This window comes from Vicugna pacos, unplaced genomic scaffold (assembly GCF_048564905.1).
Source record: "Vicugna pacos unplaced genomic scaffold, VicPac4 scaffold_103, whole genome shotgun sequence".
Taxonomy (NCBI): Eukaryota; Metazoa; Chordata; class Mammalia; order Artiodactyla; family Camelidae; genus Vicugna; species Vicugna pacos.
Genome location: NW_027328783.1, coordinates 2306125 through 2320944, shown reverse-complemented (window position 1 = coordinate 2320944; position 14820 = coordinate 2306125). Strand labels below are relative to the sequence as shown.

Here is a 14820-nt window from a genome sequence, read left to right as displayed (position 1 = left end):
AAGTCCCCAAGCAGGGAGAAGGAGCAAATGTTCTCTTCAACTTTTAAAGAGAGTGCACCAGTGATGGTGACTTACTCAACTCCAAAACCAAGTCTGGGGGAAGGGCACATGCAGCAACAAGAGCAGTATCACATGTAAGAAGGCGAAAAGAGCTCAGGGGATGGCTCAATGGGTCAGCCTGATTTAATTTCAATTGATAATTCAATAACACACTCTAAAAATACTAGCATGCAATGGATTTGCTCTTTCTTGATATCTAGCAAGTTTCCACAGCCCACATGTAACATTATCATGAACTAGTGAAAGGAAGAGTCCACAGAAAAGGAAAATCAATGCCACAGGCAGGCTGAAACCCAGGCTGGAGGAAAGGAAGAGAAAGGGCATAGTTAAGAAGAGGGGAATGTCTGGGAAAAAGACATCATAACAAGGACTCTCAAGCATCATCCAGCAATCATATAATCATTCTTTCAAGACAGAGTTACTTAGGTCCTATTTTGTGTGAGATTTTACAAAGGGCAAAGAGAGACCACAGCGTCCATGGTGGCAGCAAGTTGCGGGGCTATAATACAATTCTAATCCCGGTACCTTGCACACTTGTCCTCAGTATAAAGGCAAAAAATAAAGTAAAATAATACTATGTAAATTCTACACATTGCTGAAAAAAAATTAAAGAAGACCTAAATACCTGGAAAGGCACACCACGCAAATTCCTGGATCAGATGACAGCATTCTTGGGAGGGCAGCGCTTCCCAGAGAGATGCATACATGCAACGTGGTCTCGATCACAATCCCAGCGGGCTCCTCTGTAGTAACTGTCTAGCTGCTGCTACAATTCATATGGGAATTCGAGGGTCTCAGTAACCAAAACGTACTTGAAAGAGAAGAACAAAGTGAGAGGACTTGTAATTCTGAATTTCAAACCTTACAACTGTATCTCCAAGTGAGATTAGAGGCCATTTTTAAGTTATTATTGTGTTTATCCTTATTTTCTAAATTCTGTACAACGAATATACCTGTTACAATAAGAAAAATAAAAAGTAAGGTATCTTTTAAAACATGCACACCGATTCATTCATTGGGAAAAAATTATTTTATCAATAAAGAGGTAAACAAATATCTAGTGAAAAAGGACTATTTAAAAACAAGTGTGCATTTACAATTTTCATAAATTGAAAACTGAAAAGCACAAACACATCAAGTTTCTAGGGAGACTGGTGAAACATATTAATAATTATTTTCAAAAATTCTAATTGAACAATGAAAACTCAAGAAAGGGAAAGTCGTGATTGACAGCCAACAGCAAACACGTGGAGAGCAAAGGCCTAGAAATCACTGTTTCTTTAACTCTGCTACTAACTCAATAGGAGAGAAAATTCCTCACTGAGGGGACAGTGGAATCCCATGCATAAGATACGATACACAGTACAAACTACAGTAGTATCGGGAGTGAATATCTTAGAAGAATCCTTAAGTAACAATGTTGCTGAAAAACTATAAAAACACTGACAGACAGATTAAAACACACAGTCATATATATTATATAGAAACATATGAAGTCTGCTCCCATGTTGCATAGAAATACAAACATATATGTTCATTTATGGGCACTGATTACTTTATCATAGGTAGAATATTTCAACTAAAGCAAATAATCAATATTACACTCCTCTTGTCAAATCTACTTGGTAAGTTACTCTGCTATGTAACCATAATGTGTCTAAGATAGATCTAAAATTACTGAAAAAGAGCTTTGTACGGTTTCTTGAATTCTTTTCAAAATTCCAAGCTTAGTTTTAAAATAGATCTGAGCAGTATTTCTATATTACCTTTTCCCTTGTGAAATGAACAACACAGTCTGTTGTCAAAATTCTGTCCTTACAATGATTCACGAGCACCGTATCCTCACAAAACTGCTGGACAGCAAGGAACTATCCAGACACTCTGACCAAATAAATGAAACACAAGGAAGACAGTGACCCTATTCTGGAGGGCTTATAGTCTGTGTCAACACTGGGGTTTTTATTTGATTGGTTTGATTGGGTAGCAAAATAAAATCAATCAAGTACTTTCTTTGAGCATTCTATAAGTCATGACTGTTTTTAGTGTCATTAGCAGGAAAGACTTAAGCATGACTTGGTTAGGTCAACTAGCAACAATCATCACTGGAGAGTGAGTAATAAAGAAGTAAACTGATAGCAATGCTTCTGCCTACATGAGACCTAAAATAAATCTATATTGATCTCCGAAAGGAAAATGAGGAGATGAATACCCCAATGAGAAAACAAACTAACAAGAAATCAGAAAATGAAAGGCGTTTTCATTAACGATTCCAGGCAGTAGTGGAGCATGGTGGTGAAGATCACAAATGCTGGGGACAAACATGAGGGTCTGAAATCCCACAGCACTGGGTAGCTGTGACACTGATATTTCAGTGAAATTTTCTGCATCTCAGTCTACTATCCATAGACTGGGGACAAGAACTGCACCCATCTCCTAGAACGTTCCTACAAATTAAGTTATTTTATATATAAAAGCTTAAATAAAATACTTCAGAATTTACATAATACCCCAAAAGCCCAAGGAACAAAGAAAACAGAGATAAATTGGAGTTCATCAAAATTTAAAACTTTGCTTCAAAGGGCACCATCCAGAAAGTGAAAAAACAACACACAGGAGAAAATTTTTTCAAGTCATTTATCTGATAAGGAATTTGTATCTCCAAATGAAGAAAAAAAAACCCTACAACTCAACAATAAAAAGGCAACTCAATTAAAAGGTAAATAAAGGATCTGAAAAGGTATTTTTCAAGGAAAATATACAAATGTCCAATAAGCACAATGAAAGAATGTTCAATAGCATTAGCTGTAAGGGAAATCAAGTCAAAACCACTAGGAGAAACCGCTTCACACTCACTACAATAGGTTACAATAAAAAAAAAGGGTAACAAGCACTAAAGAGGACACAGAGGAAGCGGAGCACGCAGCCCTTGCTGGTGGGGACGTAACACAGCGTGGTCACTTTGGAAAACAGCCTGGCAGGGCCTCAGAGAGTTGAACATTTGGTTTCTGACTGACCCAGCAATTCTGCTCTCTGGGCACACACGTAAGAGAAATGAAAACAAATATCCACATAAAAAATCCCACATGAGTGTTCACGGCGACATTACTCATCACAGCCAAAAAGCAGAAACAACCCAAATGCCTATCACCTGATGAATGGGTAAACAGTGGGGCCCAGCCATAGAGTGGAAAGTTATTCAGCAATAGCAAAGCATAGAATAGTGACTAAGGCCACAACATGAGCAAACATTGAAAACGTTACTCAGTGTGAAACAAGTCAGTCACAATAGACCGTTCCACTTACATGAAGTGACTCGATTAACATGAAATGTCCAGCACAGGCAAATCCACAGAGAGAAAAGTGGCTCCTTGGGGCTGGGGGAGGATGGGGAAGATGGGAATGTCTGCTTATGCGTACGGGGCTTCCTGTTGGGGGAATAAAAATATTCTAAGATTGAATGGGATGCACAATTCTGGGCAAAGAGTAAAAACCGCTGTATATTTTAATGGGTGAATTGTATTAAAACTCTTAAGAACAAAAGGACCTTGGGCCAGTATCTTCCATAGTAAATGCAAATTGCTAACTTTTATTAGAGGAAAAAGAAACTGCCCTCAGCATGAAAGCAGGAGATCAGCAAATGTGAGTTAACCGAAATTGGACAAGAGCATTTCACTTGAAACAGTTGCTGAGTGTACACGAAATATTCAGAAATAGGAAAATCACATTGACATCACGAAGAAGGATTCTGTTTCAAATGCAGATCAAGGATTCGGCAAGCCCAGCTGCCAGAAATGACCAGAGAAGAAACCTGGTTTATTAAACTAGCACCAGAGACAACAAGGAATGGTGATGAGGAAAGCAGGCGGCGAATATCTGGAACAATTTGCTACAAATAATTTCTCCACCGAAAATTTAAAAATAAAATGAAAGTGATGAAATGCTCTGTTGACATCACGTGAATGGGCTTCCTTCGGTGCTTGACTGTCCTGTAACCCCGATTGAGAGACTCAGGAGAATCAGCATGGCTCCTGGGTGTCCCCAAAGGACTGCCCACCAGCACGCTGACCACCATCACATCTGCCAGGGTTGAATTGCAGAGAAGAGACCAAGTTCTGAAGGGCACAGAAAATGTTGACAAGGGAAGAAAAGGCTGAGGTCAGTCCTGGGACAGAGGCCCTCTGAGCAGAGGCCAGAAGGCTGCAGGTGAACCGCAGTAGACCTGGGGCAGGAAGGGATCACGAGGGAGCATATCTCAATTCTCTTCTGTCTCTTCCTCTGGTAGGAGAGATAAAGCCTGCATCCTTCTCACCTGGAAATGTGGGTTCTGGCTGGCAGAAGTCTTACCGACACGGAATGATTATTAAAGACTCTGTGGAAAAAGTCAAGAAACCAAGAGGGAGTAGGGAGCCATCTCCATGAGCCTCTCAAATGCTCCCATATTTATTGTGTATAATCAAAGGAAAAATTCGTTTACAGTTGTGAGATAATAAGGAGGAAATTCGGGAAAGACAGGATGAGGCAGAGATTATAGAATACACAATGAGTAAAAAGGATTAGTGTATCTTTAGGGAAGTCATGGGGTGAGGGGAACAAGATACATTTTTAGATATGTTCATTACAAAGCAGACCACCAGACCAGCCAGGTCCTTGTTTTGGGGATAATACACTATCTAACAACACACAAGCCCAGCGTTTATAGCTGAGGGTCTCGGTCCTTGCTTTGCAACCAGCAGAGTGCTATCTAAAACCTCAACTACACAAGCAAAGCATTGTCTCTGCTTTTTAAGGCAAGGAGACTGGAGTGGGGATGCACAGGCACTTGCTTGCAAAGCAGTATCAAAGCATATTTTTTCTTCTTAAAATTCAGAGGCGACAGGGGTGTGTTACAATTTGTTAACCCAATCATGGGCTCCCACATGGAACCATTATGGAGGACACCCTAGGATGACAAATACTGGATGTGGGTCTTTTCCTGCCATCTTCAGCCACTCTAGCAGGGTCTAGGCACATCCGAGAATAAAGATCCTACAGAACCACCCACACTCTTAACTCCTGGTGCTTGAAACTTAATTTTAGCTCTACACAACTTAACATAGAAAAGTTTCAGAAATAAAAGATATAATATTCCTTTTATATCTCATCATAAGACTGATTTTTCTGATTGCTCTAAGCTGCTTCTACTTGGTAAAGCACCTCATTCTGCAGCTGAATTCAGTAATTTCCATTGTACATTTCTAGCCAGTTTGGGCTCTCTAACTTCTATTGGTCAAATACCGGTACACTTAATTGAATTCTTTGTTTATCAATTTCAGCCAGGAGGAGAGGGAGTGTCACTCTTTTCCTCAGCCCACCCTCAACCCTTTTCTCATCAACTCAGGCCTCCTGAAAACAAAACAAAGCATTTTTTTCCCTTCTACTCTTTCCACAAACCCAACATGAAACATCAGCCTGGAGAAAGTATTCAACACAAATGTTAAAACAAAAATCTATAAACCTGAAGCCACTCCATCTCTGAATCATGATACACAATGACATGAGAGTAAGTGTGTCAGGCACAAAGCATGCGGGAGCCTGACCACCTGATTTCTATTCTTCAAAGGAAGGAAGGTTTTCGTATTTTCTATTATCATTCTTGGTCATTGTTTCTGATTATGCCAAAAAATAATTTATGAAATAATTATGCACTGCAATAACTGATTTTTATTGTATCAATTTTAGAAGGCATTCAGAGGGGATAGGAAAACCCACCTCTGTAAAAAATGCAATATTTCTTCCCCTGTTAAGAACATGTATACAAAATGCAACAGAGAATTCAAATTCTTGTGGAGAGGAGCAAAAGCCACAGAATCAAAGCAAAGTCATTACAATGAGTCAATTTAAAATTCACTGGACAAACATGTTCAATGCATTCAAATAATTTTAAAGACATGCTGTAAACCACTCACTTAATGATCTGCAGACTAGAGGAAGAATTTCCCTCTTTAACAGACAACAGATATCAATAGGGTGCCCCACCAAACAAGAAGCAGTGAACAATCAGGTTTTTAACAGTTCTGATAAAGCAGCATGTTCTAAAGATCAAAATCCAGAAATTTTAAACATTCATTCAAACCACAATGAAACAAGCACTTAAAGGAAAAAAAAAAAAAACTAAGCACATAGATCATGTAGACAGAACAATGAGAATTTCTTGTACTGCTGAAAGAAAGAACAGGCTATAGCCTTTTACTTGAAAAATAAAACTACTTTTAAAGATAACTGCTAAAACACATTTCATCATTCATGTTGCCTTAAAAAATCTGAGGTACTTGTATCTGATCAGAAAAGCAATTCTGAGTAATAGTATGTTAAAATTCAGTGCCAGTTTGCTTTAGAAGAAAAGAGAAAAGTTACTGTTTCTCATTCTGCACAAAGTTTAAAGAACCTCCCTGCCTCTATCTCCTCCCATTTCCTAAGCTCATGCTCCCTAACCCTTCTGAAACAAGTATGAGAAAGTCTTATTCCCAATATGCCAAATGACAACAGAATATCAATTTATTAGTGTAAATACATGCCAACACCTTGAAATGGAGGAGAAAGTTATCAGAAGTCTATATGGAATTTCTTTCTACCTTCCTGAAATCACACACACAAACGTTCACACAGACACAGACACAGAAACATACCCCCTGGATTACTGGGCACTTCCCAAGCTTAGTATCTACAACTTGTAGAAGATAACTTTGTAGTTAATTTAAAATACAAAACTGTCAGCTTTTGAAAGCCTTCATCATCTGCTAGACCATCCAAATATCAAAGAGACCCAATTAGCCTTCTCTGTAGAATGTAATTACCCTTGATGGCAAAACAGACCCTAAGAAGTACTGGATCAAAGATTCGTGTTTATCACTACCTATGATCGTTTTTAAGCACATTAACAGATTCAGAAATGTATGTCTCAACAACATTTATTCCTATTGAAATAGCATACGTCTTCAATTGTCTACACAGTGACTAGGTCCCATGATGGTGCTTAAGAGCTATTTTGTGTATAGCAATATATATTTTCAAGCACAGAAAAGAAGGGTGTGTATTACTCAGTTGTAGAGCACCTGCTTAGCATGCACAATGTCCTGGCTTCAGTCCCCAGTACCTCCAAAAAAAATAAATAAAAATAAATGCATATTTAAAAATAAGAATAAAGTTATAAAAAATGCAGACTAAAAACCACTACAATCTAGGTGCTACAATTATACTAAAAAAACAAGTGTTTCTATCAAATATTAACTATATGTCAATCACAGAGACAACCACAAGTCACACCTGAAGCATCAAGTGTGATTCTCAGCAACCCTACTAAGTAGACACGGATGAGAAACCCGGCTCTGCGGATGAGGAGATGGAGCTCGGAGGAGCCGGGGACGATGACCCTCCTGCTCCCCGTGACACCGCGTCAGCCCAGGACAAGCGCTGACAGAGCTGCGCTGAGGGGACACCCAGCTGCATGGAACCTTGGGGCACTGGGGAGACCCAGAAAACACTATAATTTTTTTAGTGAAAAACCAGCTCAAATATATTACACTGTGCCGCATCATTTAAACAGGGAAAGTGACTGAGACCTTTTTGATGCCTCCGTGTCCTTTCTGCCATCATCAGTTACTTGTCCTCACAGCATGACCAGTGATGATCTGGACCCCATATGAAGTGTACTCAGATGGCAGAGCTTTTAAAGCTGTTTTATGAAGTTTGTAGACTCTGTCTATGCCTCACACAGGCGGTCATCCATCACGTCTCACCGGTGTGGACGTACCACCTGAAATCACTCCTTTCTGCTTTTTAAAATCCCTTCATCTACTCCAGAATTTTCAACAGCAAAGAAGCAGCTCAACCACAGACAGCGGACAGCTTTTCAACAAATGGACTCGAACAGCCCATCTGACTACCTGGAAGCCCTTGTCTTCTATTAAACCCACTTTCAGGTACTTCATCATTTTCTGATTGGCGGACTCGGCCTCTGACTGGCCTAGTCAGAGAGCTCCCAACCTCACATCCAGGGGTGGGAGAGGACCCTGCTGTTGGGGAAAATCAGTGAGGAAGCTGGACAAACTACAGCCACGTCTGCACGGGTAGAAGTGCCACAACGTGCTCAGAAATTATACCGTCATCACCCCTGGGCTTCCATGGACTGGTTTCACATTAACCAAACTCATGAGACACTGATGTAAGAAAACCAGAAACTTAACTTATTAATGTAACAGAAGACGTGGATCTATGAACCAGACTGAAATATCAGAGTTCAACCATGAGTACATTTTCTCCTCCATGGCCCAATCACGGGCAGGCAGTCACATGGCAAGCATGGACAGAAACGGAGCAGAAAGGGTTTCTAGATTAACTCAATGGACTAAATATCTATTATACAAACAGATCTACTGCCCAGAAGACAATTAACGCCAATCACGGTGCACTCTCCGTGGACAGTGGCCAAGACATGACTATGAGCACCTGTGTAACTCTCCTTTCCCTGTCCTTTCTAGGCTAACAGATGCACAGATGTACAAAGATTCAGGGATGCTGATAATGTTAAACACCAAAAGCCCATCTCTGGGAGCCTCAAAACCAGGCAGCCAGGGTTTAAATACCAGCTCTGCAACTTACTATTTCTGTGATTTTGCCAACTTAATTACCCTCTGTGTGCCTCAATTTCCACACTGTAAAACTGGGATAACAATCAAACCTTCCTTATTCGCTTGTTGAGAAGATTGAAGGATTCATTTCTGTAAAACTCTCAGAAAAGAATGTAGCATATTTTGGGTGTTCAACAAATGTCAACTTAATATCAAAGTGATATACAAGTCTCCCCTCTAATCATCTAATGTGTTTCCTGGCTAAACTAAGTCCCAAATAAAATCCTTATTTCTCCTTTTATAAACTCTTGGGGAGCACCCTTATTTTCCATCCAACCACCTGTTTAAACTGAGGGAGGGGATGCCTCCTAACCACTCCTCTGGGCCATGGAGAGTGCTTCTTCCTTCACACCACTGGCCCACAGCTAGCACTCATTACACTAACAGAGTGAGGTGTGAGTCCGGGGAGACAAGCAGGGCATGTGAAACCCTTCCTTTCACTCCAGTGTTGGTCACCTTTGGGAAGCACGCGGGATGCTCAGCTCCATGGAAGGAAAACCCTGTGCATGAAGGGGCAGGTCCTCTCAAGGGAAGGCTCGCTGTGGCCCAGAGCTACATGGGACAGGGTGAGTCTCTACTTCTGGGACACAGTATCATGACACGCATTTTCCCACAGCCTTGAAGTTCATGAAGAACGTGGCTTCATCAGTAACAAAGAAGACATTTATCGCCTGTCTACTCTTTTGTGTCATCTCTCAGTTGGCTGCTGGAGACAACATGTGTATAAGTATTGGATCTCCTTAAGCCCCAAAATATATGAAGTAACAAATAATTCTGTGGCTTAACGTTGGTTCAGGGCGACTGTGTAACAGTTCTGATTCTGCTGATGCTAAATTATGTGTATAGGAAGTATGGAACCTCCTCAAATATCTTTCATCATAAAACCATCTCTTCTTATTTTCCTGTTTCTTAGTAATTGCCAAAGACTCTCAAATGATGGCTTCACACAAAACACCAGCTAAAGATTATGAGCACTCTTGACATACCCACTGTGGTAAACACTGCACATAATTTCTAATTCTCACAATTCTACAAATCATATACGAATGTCCCCATCTCACAGACGAGGGAAAAACTCAAAACGAACTGACTCAGGCTCAAGTGGCTCAGTGGCAGCGCGTGCAGGCAAACCAAAGTCAAAAAATTACACCCCTTCGTATATGTACCAAATCTCCAACCACCAATTAACACACAGCGGCGGGGTCAAAACTCAGGGAACTCAATACACTTTTCACTTTTAAGGTCCTCCAGATGCCGATTCTAGCTCTTTCATAAAATCCCGGCTCACTGGTTTCTAACACTAGAAGAAAAGCTCGATTTTGCCATTGTTTGCACAGCAAGTCTGAAATGTTCACAGCGAGATAAAAGAATAAATCTAAGATATAAGCAGAATAACTTTTCCAGTTAGACAGACATAATGGACATTGGGCTATTCTGAAGCATTAAGCAAATAAACCAAAATAAAATAACGTTGTTTAAGCCTTCTTTTACAAACAGGAAAGTTAAGACTGTAAGAAGGTGCAACAGTGCCACCTATGGCTAAAATGACCTTCCAGGTTACCGGGAAAGATGCAACACAAAAATTGCCTGTAGGATCAGTAACGAGAATCAGATAAATAAACGCTTATGTAGCACATGCTGCACTTTGATTCGGGGGAAGGGAGGGATATTCAGTATTTAATCTGATATTGCTAATACTCCTGAATATAAACATAAGACATAGGCTCATGGAAACTCATCTTAGAAGAGGAAAGAATCCAGTTCAGCCACTTCATTTTACAGGAGGGGAAACTGAGACATGGGATCTGTCCTGGCAATCAGCAGCAAAGCTCTCCTATGCCTCATGTCTTGCACTGTAACAAAAACCAACAGATCTGTACTAGGCCTATATTCATAAAATTCACGTTTGTATGTTTCCAACACTAGGTTATCTAAGTATCTTGCAAAATACTTCTCAAAGAGCCAGGATATCATACAAGGTTGTTGCCATACAAAAACATTTATTTACATAATAAAACAGCATGAGATTTATTCTCTCTATTAAAAAAGTGACATGTCAAATCAATGTTTTGATATTTTAAACCTGTTAAGAATGTAGAAAAAAATCAAAATTTTCTTTAATCACAAAATAGAGGAGCTTATTCCCTGAAAATGATCAATATGGATTTTACTAAACTTAACGGATCTGGTCAGAATCCCACGAATTTAAATGTCTGAGTGGATGGTTACACGGCAACATAAATTCTGATTTGTAACAATACATATTCTGTGTAAATAATCTTCAAGGTCATCTGATGAAGGCAATTTAACTAGTCCCTGTCTCACTAGAATGATACAGATTTCATTAAAACTTCATACTACACCAAAAAAAAAAATGAATCCTTGTTACTTTAAACCATATTCAAATATATCATATATATACATATTGAATATGCATCAGAAAGAAGCGACACTCTTTAGTATTCAGAGTTGATCCTTCTAAAATATCTGTCATTATGACAGCACACTTTTATTAAGCACCTCTTGGGTTCTTTGTATACAAGGCGTCTAACTCTCACAGTCAGACAAGTTAAACGATTTTACTCAAATTTCACAAATGAGGAAATGTAGTTAAGCCATGAAAACAACTTACATATTCATCAACAGGAAAGAAAAGAGTAAAGACTTTACTTTCAATATTCACTGACAATCTTTTATTCCATATTAAGACTACATAAAACCAATTCAGTCTTTCTGTAAGTATTTCTGTCAATAAGGGCCACTAGAGAAAAACAAGTAACATCATTAGCAGTGGTTGGACTTTCAGAGCCCACTTCTCTTTTGCACTATAATTATTTTTAATGTTTTGTTTTTAGTGCTTACAGAGCACTAAAATAAAAAAAATTAACTTTTTAAGTAATTACCTGAGAATTAAAAATTTGTGAAAATGAACAATTTTAATTTCTGCCCTCTGTCTCACCTTCTCAATGGTGTCTCTCCTTTGAAGGCCTCATCAGGCTGAGATCACTAAAATCGGCCATTTATGGAATCACAGGAGTTCGGGTAACCACTTAACGGGAGGCTGATTAGAGGAGTAATTAAGAATGCATCCTGTACAGCCTGGGTTCCAGCACCAAGCTAGCCACCGCCAGCTGCGTGTAATTTGGGACAAGCTGCCCAAGTCTCAATCGCTCAGCTGCAAAAATGGAGACACTGATACCTACCCTCAAACACCTGCTATGAAGTAAAACATGAGGAAAGCATTTTAGCCTTAGGTAGGTGTCCACTCACAGCGAGTTTGGTCATTATGATGATGAGGATGGCTGTTGATAAATTAATCTCGACCAAACAGGAGAAATCACCTTAAAGGAGAAACATTTTAAGTCAATGAGCATTTCTTTTTGGATGGATTGCAGAATATTCTATTGATTTTTTAAATAAACCAAATTTTGTCCATTAATTATAGATTTACAGGTTCATGGACAAGTCTCCAAAAAAAGAATTAGAGGCCTCAGACCTCTGTAAACTAAGAAGGTAAATTTGAAAAAAAGTCATGGAGGAGATTATACCTCATTTGGGAGAGTATGTGCTTAGCATGCAGGAGGCACTCAGTTCAGTCCCCATTAACTCCATTTAAAAACTTTGTTTTTTAAGAAATGGAGAATTAAAGCAAAAAGATGGAGGAATACAGAATTTTTTAGAGACTCATCTAAGATTTAAGATGGGGAAGAAACCACCCATTTCTCAGAAGAAATCTTGAGGACTATGTAAACTGGATCTGAGATGTCTAGTCTTTTAACATTATTCATGAATTCATATAACCAAGTCTTAAAATTACCTGATAATGCACAGTGGTGATACTGATCATAACAGCTGCCATCACGGATCAAGCTCCGGCTAGGACTGCTCTGTTCTGACATCTCTGCAACTGAGGCCTCACCAGGCTGAGAGCACTAAATTCGGTCATTCATGAGCATCGTGTTAAGTCCTCCATTTGTGCTTCTCATTCCCCCCTCACCAGCCACTCTGAGGGGCGCACTGTTTTCATCTTCACCACCCACAGATAAGGCCACTGAGGCACAGAGACTAAACCCGTTCCAGGTCACACTGGCATTAAAGGACGTCTGTATTTCTGCTGTTCTGCTTTTGACAAAGGAATCTGAGATATTAATTCAAGGCAGTCTGTCAGGTCTTCACCCCAAAGAGCAGATACAATAAATTCCTGATGTAGGATGAGTCTGCTGCCGCAAACTGACTCAGCTTGAAATTAATATCCAAGATGAAGCAGCAGATACAGGTAAATATTCACGACTGTCAACTCCGCTCACGGGTCTGGGTCCTTCACTGCCTGAACGGGGGTGAAATCCCCACCCGTGTCTGGGAGGGAAGCGCGGCTATTCCCGGGCTCACCCAGGCTTCATGGGCTATTTACCCCCACAGACTGGCCTCAACGATTAAAAGCTCTCAAGGTTTTTACACCATGCAAAACTAAAAGACATTTCTGCAGATGGAGCACTTTCTGAGGCTTAAATTTTTTTGCCTACACTCAGCCAGGGGGAAAAAAGAAACATGACTCTACAAAGTCTCTGAGCCTCACCACTCACAGGAGTAGAACGGCCTCAGCAGAAGATGACTCTTCACATTGCAGGGTGAGAACAAAATAAAGCCGCCCTACAACAGGCAGTCCCAGAGACAGCGCTCAGCAGTATTCTGCGCACTCACGGTTGTGCAGCCCTCACCACCATCTATTTCCAGAACACTTCATCACCCCAAAAGAATCCCCCTATCACTAGCAGTCACTCCCTAATCCCCCTCCAACCAGCCCCTTCCAGCCATCACCTGCTCTCTGCCTCTGCATGTGCCTTTTCTGGGCATTTCAGATCACTGAAATCAACAATATGTGGCCGTTTGTGTCTGCTTCCTTTCACTTAACATGCTGTTATCAAGACTTGTCCATTTTGAAGTAGTATCAGCATCTCTTTCTTTTTTTTTTTTTGAAAATGTTAAAGATTATTAGAAGGTGGTAAGTACTATCAAAAACAGTAGAGAGGAGCATAAGTGATGTGGTTTCAAAGGGAAAAGGGTGGGTTGAACAGTCAGGGTGGACTTCCCAAAACAGGTGGCATTTTTCATTTTCCTCTTTTTTTTTCTTTTTTATTCACTCTTACGTGTGAATAATGTTCCACTACATGGAGATACTACATTCTGTTCATTCATTCAGCAGCTATGTATGGACGAGGTCCAGAAGAATGAGTGTAAGAGGTGACTAGCATGGATGGCATTTAAGCAAAGGGTAAAATGTGCTTTCAGAAAAAAGCCAACAAAGAGAAGCACAAGGAAATTCAGTGCGTTTTTGAGCAAAGTGCTTGCTTGCTTCGGCAGGACTACCGTGCAGGGCTGGGGCGGATATTGGCAGGAGTCACGGTGAGGGAGTCACCTTAGAAGACCCCCCACTGCAAACAGCTCAGCCAATTCTCCTCCCTCATCCTTTATTGTTAGAGCAATGTTCTAGGTTACTCTTATTTCAAGTAATAGCATTTTAACTGCACATCTCCATCAGACCACATTATCTCCAAGCCACAGAAAATCATTCACTGACCGGAGCAGCTCCAAGACATAACGGTGATGGATCAGGGAATCCTGCAGCATTCCAGCCTGCAGGCACAAACCCCACATGTGCCCTGGTGATGTCCAGAAAATAAAATGCATGGAAATATCTCACTGCTGGTACACGACATCTGCCCTCAAATTGCCCTAAAATCATGCTGGAAAAGCACTACTCAACCCTCTCACTACAAAAAAAAAAAAAAAAGCTAAGAAGGCAAATTTAGGCTGTTCCATTGAAAATCATCACTGCCAATAACCGAGCTGGAATGCTCCTGACTTCGAAAACCACTGCGCAGTTACTTTTCAGACGTGAAACTCATATATGTATACCACGTAGATGATATTGCAGTAGGAGTTTTCTTTTCAACATTCCAGTTGGAACATTAGCACAAGAAAGTTTATGTTTCGGCTTTAAAAAAAATCAATTATCCTCCACTTTCTTAATTTTGAACTTATTATTATTTTATAAATGGAGCAATGCTGCGTATTATAAACCGTTCGATTTCTG

The 14820-nt window shown here is 40.1% G+C and overlaps 1 long non-coding RNA gene across 1 annotated transcript in view; it reads right to left on the bottom strand.

The window, feature by feature from the left end:
* Positions 1-738: 738 nt before the first annotated feature.
* Positions 739-14820, bottom strand: part of LOC140694725 (uncharacterized) — a 90433-nt gene continuing 76351 nt past the window's right edge. The window contains exon 5 of the long non-coding RNA XR_012070334.1: positions 739-871. This is a non-coding gene — a long non-coding RNA (uncharacterized lncRNA). The remainder of the gene's footprint in view (positions 872-14820) is intronic.